Raw genomic sequence first — 13,909 nt, forward strand, 5'->3', positions numbered from 1 at the left:
ATCATCTAAAATAACTCTTTAATAAAATAAATTACAGCAACAATTAATTTAGCTTTGGGATAAATCAAGTATTTTTGAATCTAAATTTTAATTGAAACACCACAGTTTCAGTCAGAGTATTGTGGTATTGTTACAAAAATGTAAAGTAAAAATGTCTAATGCGATCTTACAACTTTTGTTTGAAGTAGATTATGGAGAACCACAAACATCCTCTTCTGTCACTAACAGTGTCTTCAGTCAGAGGGTTTTACAAATTTGCTGTACTGCAGACTGCTAAAGGAGATCCTTCCTCCTCACAGCCATCATCTTTCACAACAAATCCTTGAAGAACCTTGAATTAATATGAGTTGCATTTAATTTCCATTTGTGGTCAATTAAATATTTTTTAATTGAATTACATGGCCTTTAGGCTGCAGGAATGATATACTTCAACATTTGAGCAGTTTTTATACTATAACCCTTAAGAGCCTCGGTTTACCTTTATACTGGTAATTGCTGCATGGCTAATAGCAATTTATTTATTTCGAACAGACTTTAAAAACAATCAAAAGGAAAATAAAACAAAATGGGATGAAACAATCTCAAAAAAACAAAAAAAAAAACAAAATAAACAAAATAAAATATACAACAAACAATCATGCCCATGTGACATGCAAAATCTCTGTTCGAAAAGGAGCAGGTTGAAGATACATCTTATAATGTCCTGCCCCTTTCCTACTTGTCAATATATTTACAATAAACTGTCATAACATCAAAAGAAAATTTCCATTTTTCATCATGTATAACTATACAAAATTATTTAAGTACTGTTTATATCATCAATTACAATATAACCCATTGGATATGAAACATCTTACTCAGCATATTTTGAAATGAGCTCTGCTTTAATCCGCTTTTTAAATTGGTTTACATTTGTAATTTGTTTTAAAGCATCATTCAATCCATTCCATACATTTACTCCACACACAGATAAACAAAAACTCTTCCTGGTTGTTCTAATATGTTGTTTTTTAAAGTATCCTTCACCTCTTAAATAATAACCACCCTCTCTGTCAGCAAACATTTCCTGTATACTGTGTGGAAGTTTTTGATGTCTGACCTTAAACATGAATTGTGTAGTTTTAAATGTTACCAGGTCCCAGAATTTCAATATATTTGATTTTATAAATAACTGGTTTGTGTGTTCCCAGTATCCCACTTTATGTAATATTCGGATAGATTGTTTTTGTAAAAGGTATAATGGCTGTAAATTTGTTTTGTATGTATTCCCCCAAACTTCCACACAATATGTCAGATGTGGCACAATGAGTGTATTATATAGAATAAACAAAGATTTATAGTCTAGTACGAAGTTAATTCTTCTTATAACAGCAACACTCTTGGCTATTTTAGATTTTACTTGTCCGATGTGTGGTTTCCAGCTGAATTTATTATCTAATGTGACACCCAAGAATTTTATTTCATGTACTTCTTCTAAATTAACACTGTCCATTGATATTTTAATTGGAGTACTTTCCTGTTTTTTTTTATTATTTCCAAATATCATAAATTTGGTTTTATCTAAATTTACAAATAATTTATTGTTTTTGAGCCAGTGCTGTAACTTTTCTACTTCTGTGTTGATCACTTTAGAGAGTTGTTGAATGTTTTCTCCGGTACAGAAGATACTTGTATCATCTGCAAATATAATATATTTTATATGATTTGATATTTTAACTATGTCATTTATGTATAAAATGAACAATTTGGGTCCCAAAACTGATCCCTGCGGCACTCCACAAGTTATGTTGAGTACGTCTGATTTCTGACCATCTAATTCTACAAATTGTTTCCTTCCTCCAATGTAGCTCTTAATCCAGTTTAATGGCACCCCTCTAATGCCATACCTTTCCAGTTTTTTTAATAACATGTCATGATTAATGGTATCAAAAGCTTTTTTGAGATCCAGAAATACACCAATTGCACATTTCTTTTTATCCATATTATCTATAATTTCTTCTGTTAATGCCATCAGTGCCATCGTAGTTGATCTTTTTTTTCTAAAACCATACTGACAATCAGTCAGAATGTTTTGCTTTTCAATAAAATTATCCAGCCTTTTACTAAAAACTTTTTCTAATATTTTTGAAAACTGACAAAGAAGTGACACTGGTCTATAGTTGCTAATTATATTCTTATCTCCAGATTTAAATAGAGGAATAACCTTCGCTATTTTCATTGCATTTGGAAATGTTCCAGATATGAATGACAAGTTGCAGATGTAAGTTAGAGGATCTGCCACCTCATCAATTATCTGTTTTATAAGTGACATGTTAATGTCCTTCCAGTCCATTGATTTTTTATTGTTGCATTGATTAACTATTTCCTTAATTTCAATTTTGTCTACTGGTTTCAGGTACATTGATGATGTATTTTGTTCAATACATATTTCCGATGAATCCACATCCAGTGGGTTTGATTTATTTATTTGTTCTGCTAACGTAGGCCCTACATTTACAAAATATTCATTGAATCCATTTACTATCCCAACTTTGTCATTCAGGGTTTTATCATTATAAATAATATATTTAGGATGAGTAGTATTAGAAGAATTTTTCCTTATCAAGCTATGTAAAGTTTTAAAAATTCCTTTAATGTGTAATTTATTATTATCTAATATTTTTGAATAATAATCTGCTTTACATTTTCTCATAATAATAGTTAATTTATTTTTATAAGATTTATATTTTTGTTCTGCTTCAACCGTTTTATATTTTATAAATTGTTTATATAGATTATTCTTTTTCTTACATGCATTTTGTATACCTTTTGTAATCCAAGGCTTATGTTTATTTTTTTGTCTGTTATTGCAAGATACAATAGGACAGTTTTTGTCATAAAATGCTTTAAATATTTTTGTGAATATATCAAAAGCCTTATCAATATTTCTTTCTTCATACAACACTTCCCATTTTTGTGATTGTAAATCCTTTCTTAATGCTCTTATGGAGTCCTCTGATATTAATCTTTTGTAAATAATGTTTGTGACCTTATTTATTTTTCTGCAAACATTTTCAAGTATAACAAACACTGGTAGATGGTCACTGATGTCATTTATAAGAAGTCCACTTCTCAATTTACTTTCCATATAATTAGTAAATATATTGTCAATCAGGGTTGAACTCTGTGTTGTTATTCTACTTGGTTTAGTAATTAGTGGATATAAACCTAAACTGTATATAGAATCAATAAAGTTAGATGTACTTTTAACCATATGTGGATTCAACGTATCAATATTAAAGTCTCCACAGATGAAAATTATCTTTTGATGCTTCTCAGCAAACAATGTTTCCATGTAATTTGTAAAGATATCAGTATCAGATGCCGGTGCTCTGTACACACAGCTGACCATTATATTTTTCTGCTTCTCAAATAGAAATTCAATAGTAATGCATTCCATAACTTCATCAATTGCCACTGACATTTTTTCTAACATCTTATATTTTAGATCATTCTTAATGTACAAAGCAACACCTCCTCCTTTTTTATTCTTTCTGTTAATGTAATTGAACTCATACCCCTCCAGTGGGAAATCTGCTCCCTTCTCAGAGGTGAGCCAGGTTTCTGTTATTGCTATGACGCTAAATGACCTTTTTAGTTGATGTAAATATTCTTTTATTTTGTCATAATTTGCATAAAGGCTACGGCTATTGAAGTGAATAATTGACATTTCTTGATCCGAACTATGGCATTGGCCATAGGTCTCATCAGTATAGTAATGGCAGTTATCATTCAAATAGTCAAGAAAATTATTGTCAGGGTCAATATCCGTGTCTATTTTCATATGTATATTTTCTTGTCATCACTGTTTTCAAAAAGTTGTTCCTGGTTACCCGGTTATCCTGTTTCACTGATATTTATCCAACTCTTCAATTTTTTTGATAAACAGTATTTTCGCTTCTTCCGGTGAACCGTTCAATTTGATATAGACTCTGCAGTTTGAGGTCCATAATAAATACATTGTTAAAGGCTGCTGACACAACACAATTCCCTGATAACCAAGCTAAATGTGTAAAACAAAAAAAATAAAAAATAAAAAATTTTAATTCTTAAACTGTTTAAATAATCCAAAAGCACAATCAGTTTTGGTTTTTGTGATTTCATGCCCACATAGCACCAATACACCATAATTAAAGCTAATTTGCACTTTTAAAACATGTTTGTCATATTCAGCACATGATAATTATATGACCTCCTGGCCTGGGGGCTTCACTGCTGTGAGAAAGTGAAAAAAGGAGGGAAAAAAAAAAAACCTTGTTAAAGTCACTGAAAATTGAAAATTGACTCAATGCCAGGACAGTAAGTTGAGGACTTGGAGAGAGTGAAGGAAAAAAAAAAAGTCTTTGAACTAGTTTTTGCTTGCAGAAAATATCGCTTCTGGGTTGATATTCTTTCTGAAATGTTTCATGGCGATGAGAATTAAGAAATGAAGCTGCATTGCCAAACTATTCAGTGAAAGGACGGTCCATACCCACAGGTATCCCGTTCCTGTGACATCATCATCTGTTAAATTTTACAACTTTATATTTGTTTGAACCTCTTTTGAACCTTTTACATTGATAGCATTTTCATTGATTAGTGTCTTTGTCCCATTAGAAATGATTTACTATTATGTTAGTCAGATCTACATGAAGCTACGTGTAAATCTCTTTCTTTGCCTTCATTCCTGGGAAGAACACGTCTTCTGAAGTCAACATGTGCAGGCTGGCTGCATGTTTCCTTCTCATTGCACTCCCAGAAACCTCACTCATGTCATAATTTTATTTTATTTTTTTGTTTTTTTGTCATAATCGCTCAACTTTCTTTGGTTCTCACACACGCACGCACACAGTAAACACTAGAAACAACACCTACGAGGATAAATGCTCAGTTAAAGAGAATAAACATAATCCAGACATGGTCCAGTCCTTCTTTGTCTGTTCTGGCTAACTCACACAGAGATCTGTGATTCCACCAGGAGAGATTAGATGTCCTTCGTCAGATAAAACTTGATCTGCAGCTCCTGAGATAAACAGGAGCTTAATCAAACATCAGATAATCAGGACTGGTTTCACTGTCTCTTTGTTGTTAAATGACAGAAGGCCTGTCACAGGTTAAAAATTGGCGTTTTGCAAATATAAGCTGATCTGCCTTTGTGTATCATCACACTCTCATAATTAGTTTCATTACTAATCACACTTTTTTTTTTTTATTTTAAAGATGGCAGATGCCACCCCCACCTCCTCCACTATACGTGCGTTTCCTTTAAATTCTCTGATTCCTTCTCATGCTATAACAACCCCCACCTCTCTGCCTGTCTATCATCCAACCAAAGGTGCTCTGGGTGGGGCAGGATTTCCATCTTTTGAAGTGAACTTGTCATATGAGATCTCCATCACCTGACGCTCAGTGCAATCACCAGCACAAGATTAATTGTTTGCGGTGAACCACTTCAAACATGTTTTTTTTCTTTAGACAGCGCGTTATAAGATGAGCTATTGCGAGGCCCGACATCATCATCATCTGTACACACACCTGTGCATTCTGAGTGATAAATATGTATTTGGTCACATTTTTGTGTGACAGAGAAAAATACATCCTGTCATATGCACGGTCATACAAACATCATATGACTTACAAATCAAAAAAAAAAAAAAAGAAGTAAATTCTATTTAAAAAAGAAACTACACGCGTTCTGAAATGTACGTAATAAATTTGCACCGACATGTGACCCACCTCTCTCGCACATGTACGACTCCAAACAGACTGCAGCAACACAACATTAAGCGCATTTTCTCTTCTTTGTTATCTCCTGCTTCCGTTTTGCCCTTTGGTTAAACATTCTCTTGGCATGCATGATCCCATTTAACTTTGATTTCCTCCTTTTCCAGGACGGCATCCTCGATGGTTCCAATTTCCAGCCCATTCCCCAGTTTTCAACCCCTATGACAGACAACACACACTAGAACGGCTGTTCAGCCGGGGAAGGGACTCGGTAAGTGATGTTTTTTCCTTTTCTTTTTTTTTTTTTTTTAATCCTGTCTGAGATAAAAAGGCGAGTTTGTAGCAGATAAGGACTTGCCCGAGTGGAGAGCAGGAAGCTTAGAGATAGTTTGAATGTGACAGGTTTGGAAAACATTGCAGCAGAGAGGGAAATGAATATGAATGTAAATGTTTATCCAATAATGCACACTTTTGTTTTATTAATTCATTTTAAACAAAAATCATTTGCGTTTTTTTAAAATTAGAAAACATAATTTATTCAGTTTCTAAAACCATAACTTCTTTTGTGAGACAAGTTCAGTAAAGGCTAAAAGAACAAACATATCTATTTATTTTCATTTGAAAACAATTTTATGGTCAAATGTTATTTTATGTAAAATTTAATGTCTATAACGTTCTTTAACTTAACAAAAATTCACAAAAAAATGTAAATTGCTTATTTTTAGAGATATTTTGAACCCCTGAAAATCTAAATTATATTTCAGTTGTTGCTGTAACTGTGTCTCACATAAAAGGGTCACCTCATTGTAGGACTTCAAGTGGTTTCTATGTAATTCCCTTATGAAGCTATGCTAAGTTATGAAGCTATATGGATCCTAAAAAAACCTCTTTTCAGCACAATTTAACTAGGAGCGAACCTGCAAATTCATTCTTTCTGTGTCTCTCTGCAACTCCGTCATAAAGCAGAGCACCCCATTTCCATATCAATCGGATTAGTTCCAAGACCAGGGAAGTAGGAGTAATGTAAGTAAGCGTACAAATTTAAATATAGGACATCAAAAACATTGTTAGGGATTCATTTATTTTTGAAGCAGCCCTGGCTCCCGGTGCCTCTCTGTGAAGATGAGATGAAAATGCATCTCCTTCATTTTATTTCCATTTTATTTTGAAAAGCGCAGTAGTGCTTTAACACTACACAGGCATCACAGGATCCCGATGCTGTTATATGCTTAGCCTCCTTTGTAAAATGAGTATGTCACATTAAGCACTGGTAGAAGATACAACAGAGCACAGGGCAACTACATCTTCCACTGCTCGTGCTTTAATGTGGTTTTGATGTGATATATCTTCTGGGTTTTGATATCGTGTGTGTGTAAAAGGATCTGCTGTGACCCTAACCTGTATTTTATTACTAACATTACTGATCTGCTTTATTGACATGGATCAATTGAAATTCAAAGAGGAAATAAGTGTTGAAAACGAATGTGGAGGAAAAATAAAATATTTTAAACTTTTCCAAACTATTGGAAAAGTAGATTTATTTGTAAAAGTTATTATAACTAAATTCAAATATCAAAAATCAGGACAGTAAAGACTAACTAAAACAATAAAAATATAACTTTTTCTAACTTGCATGCACCTTTATTTTTTATTTTTATTTTTTATACAAATGAATCAATTGTTTGGAAGACATGTAAGACCTGGTTAGTTGAGAAGCGATTGTGAGGTCAGAGTGTGCGAATGAGTCACAAAGAGATTATTCAGCAGTCTGGCTGTTGACGGATCAGCGCAGTCAGAACCTCCCTGTCTGGATGCAGAAATAGATGGATGCCTGCCTGTTGCCTTCTTCAACCCTTTATGACTTAGTCTGTGTCTCCGTAATTGAAAAACTAGCTCGGCTCTGTTGTCTTGGGATTTATCCTTTTATAATGCGGCTTCAAAACAGGAAAACCAATAGTGGGAATAGACCCCCAAATGTAATTAATTTTGCGGGGGTGGGGAAGGGTAAGAACGGGGGTTGGGGGGGTATTATTGCAGGAGGAAGAATTCTAATCAGTTGCAGATTCCTTCCTGTTTGGTTAGCGTGACCGTGGCCAATTACCAGTGAACTCTGTGTTACAGTTTCACTTCCTGCGCTACCCAAAAGAAGGGACACAGACCGGCGATGCAGAGCCTGCTCGGACAGGGGGGAAAGGAGAGACGGGAGATAGAGGAAGAAAGACGAAACAAGATGCAACCTGATGGGGCTGCAGAAAAGCAAGCAAAATAGACAAGGAAGAAAAAAACAAAAAGCAAAGTAGTGGTTGAAATCTCCAGCTTGATCTAAGGTGCAGAGACGTGAAGGCACACAGGTCCTTTATCCAACTAATATAAGACGCAACATGTGATTTCACAAAGGAAATGAAAGGATTTCTGACCTGACTTTCTCGTGCCGGCTTAGTTGTTCTCAGGTAAACTGCGGCACAACAGACTGAACGCAAGTCATAAATGCAATAACACATAACTCAATCACTGCAGCGATGTTATCAAAAGACACAATTTGGCAATGCTGGTTTCCCCTAAATCAAATCAAACTGCAGGACTGAACAACTGAATTAACAATTGCCAAGATACACCTGAATTCACACGGAGTGTTCTTTGTTTTCTTTTTTTTTTCATCAGTGTGCTGTAACTGTGTTCCCCTAGAAATTGTCCACACTTTTTTTTTTTTTTGTTAAACATCCAGAGTCAGGGATTTATATACTGTTGTGACAAGAGGTTTAAAACTAATGATGTGCCAAGAAACTATCTGGTGACCTGGTTCATTTTGAGAAGCCATGTCAGGTGTGCAGCTGGTTGGAAACTTTCAGTGAACGCAACACACCGAAGTACCTTCAGGAGGCATAAACAACAACAATCTTTACTGTGGGTGTTGCCACTGAAAGAAGACTAAAAGTTGAGAATTTTTGGAAAAACAAAAGGTACAAGAGGCTATTTAAAAGGAAAAGGAGGATGTGTCAGCTGGTAATTTTGGTGGCATATAATGAAGCTTTATAACTAGAAAAAATTAGTTTCTATATCTTTTTGAGCTTTTAACTTGTCTAACAATCCTAAGCGTATGGTAAGGATCTGCATTCTTTTGGGAATACACTCAGAAAAGGTGTTGTTAATGCTAAAATATTAGCAGGTTAGCATGCTAACAAAGAAAACATAGGATTTTAATAACTAATTGAAATGACAACTCTGTCTAATGCCACACAGTCTTCTTAACATCTCTAACCATTTAAGAAATGGAAAGTGATCATAAAGTCTGAGTGGTTGGTCTCTTTAAAAAAAAAAAAAAAAAGAAGTCTTTGTTAGACTGCTTTATCAGATGTACTATGTCTTCTGTCTACTGACTTCCGCATCTATAAATCTTATAAAAAATGTAGATTTGTTGACAATGTAGACCTTGTCAGTTCCTGAGAGGTTTCAAGTCGAACTCTTGTTACAACCTGTCTTGCCAAAAGGCTTCCCTTCAGCTTGATCCCACTCCTCTGTGTTCTCTTCTATATCTGTTTCCATATTTTCCCAAGGGTTTTTTTTTTTTTTTTACTTTACTCTTTCTTTGCTATTAATACTTAGCTTTAGATTTACAGTAGGGCGCATATTGAGAATCTACAATAAGTCTTTCCAGTGGGATATTCATTTATTTATTTTTCAGTGTTTAGTTGAGTGTTTGGTTCTGTGTTTAGATGCAACACTTTCAAAGTTGTATAGCTGACAATTACATTACGTGCCCAACAACAGAAGGATTTGTTTGCTTTTTCTAGATAAGACCCTCAATATATTTTACCACAGCATCCAGGAGTGTCTTTGATTTCATTTCCATGCAATGGAAATGCATGCATGGAGTCATACAGACATATAAATGTCATGACTGATAAGATCAAATTCCCTTTTCTAGTAAAATCCAAGAAATCTGTTTTGTGTTAGCCAACAGATGACATGACATTTATTACCATTTTCCAGCACAGTCGCAAACGTCTCACGAGGCCGGCTACTGAAGCAGTTACACACACAGTAAACTGCTTAGAAGATGTACAAGGGAATGATGCGCAGAACTGGCAATATGAATGTGAATTCCCTTGGAAGGCAACTTTGCACGCACACACATGCATAGAGGAGAACGTGAGAAATGGGCAAAAAGCCACACTATTCAATGTGAACTGGAGGGTCCAAGTCGCTAAACTAATCCTCGTACCACAAGATCCCACTTTCAGCCAAGTCTTTTGCTGCAGCTGCCTGGGATCATTTCACAAACACAAGGTATTCCTGGAAGAATTGATTCTGTTAGATAGTACATTGATCACACACATCGCCTGCGGACAGAAGATGGCTTTACAAGCAATAAGATGGGAGACAATTATATTATTTTAGTGAAATAAGACAGAGTACAAGCAGTGAGTGCCAATAGCCCAGGCTGGGGAGGGGAGGTACGGGCGGGCCCCCTTTGTGGCTGCCTCGGTGTGTTTGTGCTCCATCCTCAAGTGGCACGATAATCCACTAAACTTTCCTGCTCCCTGCTCCTCTCAATGCAATCAGGATGCGAAGGCTCACCAGTGATTGCGTTCATTTGTAAAAGCATCCAAGCCAAAATTGAACCCCAAGGCTGATAAACTATAAAGATGCTGATCAGATCGCGGCTAAGGAGTCCACACTTGAGGGCACAAGTGTCAGGGCTGGAGCCAAAAGAGCAATGACTCTGTATACCTCACTCAGAGCCGGGCGACTGCCTCGGAATACAAACAAGAGAGGAGAAAACACAGAAAAACGACAGCGGAAGGCAGCAGGATTTTTCATCAGGCTGCATCTTTCAGAGGCTGGAAGTGTGATCTGTTTGGTGGATTTTCAGTTTTTAAATGCTGTTTTATGCACTCTTTGGAAAAATGGGGAGCATTTATGTTGCCTTGGAAAAGAATACAAATGCCATGAACTTTTCAATGCGTTTTATGTGACAAATCAATTCAAAGTAGCATGCAGTTATGAAGAGGAAGGAAAAACAATCATGTTTATCAAATCAAAAAAGAATATAAAAAGTGTTGCATATGTATTCATCCCTCTTTAATTTGATACCCAAATTAAAACTGGCCTTCAGCTCAACTAATTAGGAAATAGTTTCCACCTTAGAGTAAAGTAACTTCACTGTAAAAACAACGGCTTTGTCTAGGCCTTGTTAGAGAATGTTGGACAGCAACATAAATACCAATGAATACAGGTTAGTTAGTAGAAATTAAAATATTAGTTAAAAAGAAAACCTACAGGTTTCATGCAGAGGACACAACAAACATCTGGGAAGAAGGTGATCATCTTAGATGAGACCAAAACCTTTTTTTTTTTTTTTTTTCTAGCATAGCATGCAAAGATATGTCTAGTGGAAAAAGTTGAACTGAACGTTACCCAGAACACAACATGGCTACATTGAAACATGGTGGTGGCAGCATTGTGCAGTAGGGAAACAAGAGCTAAATACAGGAATAATCCTAAGGAAAAAAAAAAACCTGTTAGAAGTTGTGAACAACCTAAGACTGGAGCAGAGGTTCAACTTTCATTAAGAGAACAATGCTCAACATATAGCCAGAGCCGAAATACAAATCATTTACATAAAATAAGTATTAAACTGAGTCTGTGGTAAGACTAGAAGACTGGTGCTTACATCTCCTCCTGCTCCGATCTACCTAACTGAAGAATGTGTAGCAAATTGGAATATTGTAGCTATTGGAAAACTGGTAAAAACACATCCCAAAGGCCTGCAGCTGTAACTGCAGCCAAAAGTGGTTCTAAAAAGTTAAATAAGGAGGGCTGGACTTTTTAATGACAGATTTTAAGATATTTACTTAGAAAAAAATTTAAACTATGGAAAATTGTTTTTAATTCCCTCTTCATCTTTGTCAATAATTTAGTTTGTTGATCTATCATACATCCTCTAACATATTGAACAGTTAAGACAATTTGACAAATAGTTAAGAAAATTTAATGAAATACTTTAAGTGGTGTGAATACATGCAAAGCAAAGTAGCACTTGAGCTTTGTCATTAATTTCTAAGTACGGTGTTAATTTTACAATGAAAAGTAGAAACATACAACATATGTTGTAGAGGAAGGTGTATGGATTAAATATATCAGTGATATATCACATGATCAGAATAGCAGTACATAATTGTATTCTTCAGGTCCAGTACATCCCAGGATGTTTCAGCACTTAGCTTATTGTCACCACACCAAAAGAACTGGTACAACCTTTGTTTTTTTTTTCTTTTTTGCTGCCCTACAGTTATCTCTCACAGCTATTGCAGCTTCTCATACTAAATGAACAGTGTCATTACTTTAAACACACATATCTGCCTCTGCCGAAACACAAAGAGCGAAGAGAGACTGAAGAAGAGAAAAGAAAGAAAGGGAAGATCTGAGGATGCCCCCCCGCCCCGCCCCATCCTCGTGGCCCCAGCGCGTTAAATGTCAAAGAGCAGTCAGCGGGAGAGACTGATTCCAGGAGGCGATGTGAATGGGACGATTGAAGACCTGCTTTGATTGACAGCTCTTCCTCTCCCGTTCTGCCCTGAGGCTGATTGACAATGTGGTTCATCTCACATTTTGTGACTGAGCTAATCCAGTAAATTCCTACCAGACGCTGCTCAACTCAGCGGAGACGTGCCGCTCCTTTCCCAGGTGGAGGTTTCGTTTTGTTCCTTCCTCCCCAAAATAAATATGTTTTTCCATCTGCGGCACCCAAAACAAACCGGGGAAGAGGTTGGGGGGTGAAGCGATTGAGGGTTCGAGGGGGGCTATAATTAACTTTAAGTGCATAATTAAGGGAGTTTAGAAAAGTGGTAGTTTTTTCTATGAATTAAAATGTAGACTAATTACGTATGGGAATTGTCCTGCTGTTGTGCTAGCGATTAACATTGTCACAGGTTACTGTCTCAATATGCTGCCGGTTGGAAGTGGGATCACCTTACTGGAACGATTGATCTCTTGCCAAGTTCAGTAATTAATTGACTCAACAATCACTGACACGCAACTGTCTCGCGCGTCGTCCCTCATGCCCACAAGGTGTGCCGCTCGTCCTCTCGACCTTGCACCTGTATTTTGATGTGTGCCGTTTCCCACAATTTTCTTTAGCCGCACCGCAGCTGGCTTTTCAAAGAAGGGGGAAAAAAAAAAAAAAAAAAAACATGGTAAGGAAAAAAAATGCAAGAGAAAGAATTTAATAAAAAAAAAAAAAAACTCTTTTAGAGTTCGTCTTTGACACCAGTGACACACATTAATGTGGTTGCCCAATAAGGATAGGCGTGTGCAATACATTTGACGCCTTCATTAATCATCATTCCTAAATGATCAGTCTGTAAGGAGATTCATTTAAGCATGATTAATTGCAGACGGAGTCTAATCAGGCGATGAATTACCTGCCTAACCTTTTGCATGAGGTTGTTGTTAACCTCAAGTCTAACCATTGGAACCCAGAGTAGTTAACTGTGTCAAGGAAAATTAAAATACAGCAATAATGAGAATTTTCAAAGGCGTATATAACTCCAAACTTTAAATGTCCAAACGTTACTTTTAAGTTTTTTTTTTATTTTTATTTTACTGCTGGTTAGATAATTTCGCATAAATACATTTTTATGAACAATACTTACCAGTTAATTTATATTTTACTGTTTGACTTAAGAGTTAAGCTACGTTATGATTCCTAAGCCATCATTTTCTGTTTTCCAAGCCTATAAAATGGAAATGATATATATATTTTTGACAATTCAAACCGGGGAAGAAAAGAGAGTATGCCACTCAGGTGAATGTGTATTAAGTCAAGAAGTGGTTACAAGAACACACCCACTTAATTTAACTTGACCATATCTACAGTCAGAGCAAAAATTAAAGATAAAATCAACTGAAACAGTGGCAAGCAAGGCTAGACACAAGTTAACTTTGGTGGCATATATAATCAGGATTGCAAGGAAGGTTAAAAACAATCTTCAAAGCTCAGAGTGTAAATGCATCTTGGAATCACGAGTCCATAACTACTACTAGACCCCATCTACATAGAAGCTGGGCATAGATGCCTGCCAGAAAAATTCTATATCAATCCTCCCATCATAAATGTAAAGGTTAGGAATTTGCTAAACTCTGCTAGGGCTTTAACTGGAAAAAT

At 35.7% G+C, this 13,909-nt stretch overlaps 1 long non-coding RNA gene across 1 annotated transcript in view; it reads left to right on the plus strand.

The window, feature by feature from the left end:
- Positions 1-11,481, plus strand: part of LOC116711791 (uncharacterized) — a 22,181-nt gene extending 10,700 nt beyond the window's left edge. The window contains exons 4-5 of the long non-coding RNA XR_004337331.1: positions 5,910-6,013; positions 7,864-11,481. This is a non-coding gene — a long non-coding RNA (uncharacterized LOC116711791). The remainder of the gene's footprint in view (positions 1-5,909; positions 6,014-7,863) is intronic.
- Positions 11,482-13,909: the final 2,428 nt, after the last annotated feature.

Source organism: Xiphophorus hellerii, chromosome 21 (assembly GCF_003331165.1).
Source record: "Xiphophorus hellerii strain 12219 chromosome 21, Xiphophorus_hellerii-4.1, whole genome shotgun sequence".
Lineage (NCBI taxonomy): Eukaryota > Metazoa > Chordata > Actinopteri > Cyprinodontiformes > Poeciliidae > Xiphophorus > Xiphophorus hellerii.